The 3,408-nt window shown below is 41.0% G+C and overlaps 1 pseudogene; it reads left to right on the top strand.

Moving 5' to 3' along the window:
• Positions 1–701: 701 nt before the first annotated feature.
• Positions 702–1,574, top strand: LOC114906409 (annotated as a pseudogene).
• Positions 1,575–3,408: the final 1,834 nt, after the last annotated feature.

Raw genomic sequence — 3,408 nt, 5'->3', positions numbered from 1 at the left:
ACACTAAAATGCTAAAGAAATTTTCTAAATAGAAGGGAAATGATAAAAGAAGAAATACTAGAACATCATGGAGGAAAAACAACAATATGCAAAAATTTGGATGCTTATCTTCTCCTTTTGAATTTTCTAAATTACACTTGAGGGTTGAAGCAAAAATTAGAACAGTGTCTCATGTGGTTCTAAGTGTTTGATGAAAAACTGCATAATATAATTATAATATAAATGGGTGAAGGTAAAGAGAGATAAGACTTCTACAGTTCACTAAAACTGGTAAATGGTGACATCAGTATACTGTGATAGTTATGAATTTATAATATAATACCTGGAAAAACCACTGAAAAATTATATATAGAGATACTCTAAAAACGCTATAGATAAACCAAAATGGGATTCGAAATAACATTCAAGCAATCCACGGGAAGGCAGAAAAAATAATATAGAAAAATGAAAAACAGAGGTAACAAAAAAGTAGCATAATTTAGCCCTAACATATAAAAAATTATATTAAATGTAAATGGTCTAAATATTCCAATTAAAAGGCAAAGATTGGTATCCATTCATGTTAAATACTCTGAAAAGGCTGAGATTCTTTGGGGGCTGGGTGGCCGGGGCTAAGAGGAGGAACCCAAGCCCTGCGGAGCTCCCGGCGGCCCGGCCCCAAGGCGCTGCGGCCGCGCCGCGCGGCCCTGCCCGCGCACGCCATGAACACCATCATCTTCAACAAGCTCGGCAGCGCCGTGCTTTTTGAGCACCACGGGGCTCTGGAATGGGAGCAGGGTGGCAGGCCCTACGGCGGCGTCCCAGACAGTAGGCACTCTCACCCCGAGGTGGGCATTATGGACGGCGCGCCCCTCAAGGACAACCTGGGCCTGAGACACGGGAGGACCGGGGCTCGGCAGAATGGCGGGAAGGTGAGGCACAAGTGGCAGGCCCTGCAGGACATGGTGTGGCCCCTCAAGCAGTGGCCGCACAAGCACCGCGACAATCCGTACCCCACAAAGACGGAGAAGATTCTCCTGGCGCTCGGCTCGCAGATGACGCTAGTGCAGGTGTCAAATTGGTTTGCTAATGCAAGACGTCAGCTTAAGAATACTGTTCGACAGCCAGATTTAAGGTGGGCCTTAAGAATAAAGTTGTACAATAAGTATGTTCAAGGAAACGCTGAGCAGCTGAGTGTAAGCAGTGATGACTCATGTTCTGAAGGTGGAGAAAATCCTCCACGAAACCCCATGGATGAAGAAGGCTATAATAATCCAGTCCACCATCCTGTGATTAAAAGTGAGAGCTCAGTCATAAAAGCTGGAGTGGGGCCAGAGTCACGGGCCCATGAGGACTACGTGTCGCCCCCAAAATGCAAGAGCAGCTTGTTGAATCGTTACCTTAACGACTCTTTGAGACACGTCACGCTCACAAATGCTGCCATGATGGGAAAGACAAGGCAGAGAAACCATTCAGGATCTTTTAGTTCCAATGAATTTGAGAAGGAATTGGTACCTCCCTCATCGTCAGGAACGGAAGGCAATTTCCTCTATCGCACAGACAGCTCTCAGAGGATCCAGGTATTAAGGTGGTAAAGTTACTTTTTCAAGCTGCAGCAGCCTTCTTCACCTGGTTTGCTGGCACATCTGTGGCTTTGGAGATGCCTCTGGCTTTGTCACGTGGCTGGGCTTCGGAAGAGAGCTTCGTACTCCCTCATTTTCCTGGATTCCCTTCTCTGACTACATGTTGAATTTGAGGAACCTGCCCTTTCTAGAATGATTGTGGATGCAGTTTTGCATTAAAAGCTAATGAGGCCTTAAAAAAATACTCTGAAAAAAGTAGAAATAGAGGGAAACATTCTCAACTGTAGAAAAAGAAGCTATAAACTACTTTCAGCTAACAGTATACGTAAAGGTGAAAAGCTGAATGTTTTCACCTAAAACAGGGAACAAGGCAAAGATGCCCAGGTTCACAACTTTTATTCAACAAAGTGCTGGAAGTTCGAGTCAGTGCAGTAAGAAAATAAAAGACATATAGATCAGAAAGGAAGAAATAAAACTGTTCTAAGACCTGACACCAAAAGCATAATTCATATAATAAATAATTGATCTTCATCAAAATTTAAAACATTGGCTCTGTTAGGAGGATGAAAAAACAAACTATAGAGTGGGAGAAAATACTTGCACACCATATACCTGACAAAAAGCTTGTGTCTAGAATATACAAAGAACCTTCAAAACACAACAGTGAAAAAGCACAGTCCAGTTAGAATGTGGACAAAAGACATAAAGAGACATTTCACTGAAGAAGACATACAGGTGGCAAATAAGAATATGAAAAGATGTTCAACATTATTAGCTATTAGAGAAATTGCAAATTAAAACTACAATGAGCTATCACTCTACGCCTATCAAAATGGGTAAAATAAAAAAATATCGACCAGGGCAAATGCTGGCAATGATGCAGAGAAAATGAATCCCTCATACATTGCCGGTGTGGATATAAAATTGTAAAGCCACTGTGGAAAACAGTGTGACAGTTTCTTAAATAATTGACCATGGAACTAACATAGAACCTAGCAATTTCACTCCTGGGCATTTATCCCAGAGAAATGAAGACTCATGTTCGCATAAAAATCTATACACAAATGTTTAAAGCAGCTCTATCTGTCATAGTCAAAAAGAGAAACAAGTTAGATTTACTTCAGTGGGTGAACGGATACAAATTTGGAATAGTATTCAGAATTAAAAAGACAGCAAATTACTGATACACAGGACAACCTGATGAATATCCAGAGAATTATATGCTGAATGAAAAAAAGCCAATTCCAAAGGTCATGATTCTATCTACATAATATCCCTTAAATGACAGTACTGAAGAAATGGAGACTAAATTAGTGGTTTCCAGGGGTTAAGGAGAGGGTGGGGGCAGGAGGGGAGTAGGTGTGGGTATCAAGGGATAACATGAGGCAGCCCTGTGGTGATGGAAATATCGAACATCTTGATTCTATCAACTGCCCGGTGTACCACAGGTTTGCAAAATTATACTGTTGCAGGAAACTGGGTACATCATACATGTTATGTCTCTTTCATTTCTTACAATGCTAGATCTATAATTGTGTCAAAATAAAATGTTTATAATTAAAATAAAAAGAATAAAGCTACTCTCAACTTAGCAACAAAAGAGCCTTTAATGAGATGGAAGAACGTGCATGTTACGTTCACTTAGATGGTATATATTGCTTTAAAAACCGTAACAATACATCAAACCTTTATCAGGAGTGTGCGACTTTTTCTTCACTGACTTTATTTTCCATAAAGAGGTTACATTTAAAACTAGGAAACTGTACTCACACGGCCCAGCATCGCAAGGCTGTGGGGTCGTTATTTAGCGTAGCCAGGCTAATGTCACATAAAGAATCCGGTCAAC

Source organism: Monodon monoceros, unplaced genomic scaffold (assembly GCF_005190385.1).
Source record: "Monodon monoceros isolate NGI ecotype Baffin Bay Population unplaced genomic scaffold, NGI_Narwhal_1 Super_Scaffold_22, whole genome shotgun sequence".
Taxonomy (NCBI): Eukaryota; Metazoa; Chordata; class Mammalia; order Artiodactyla; family Monodontidae; genus Monodon; species Monodon monoceros.
The sequence above is the reverse complement of the archived record's forward strand: the minus strand, read 5'-3'. Positions and strand labels throughout refer to the sequence as shown.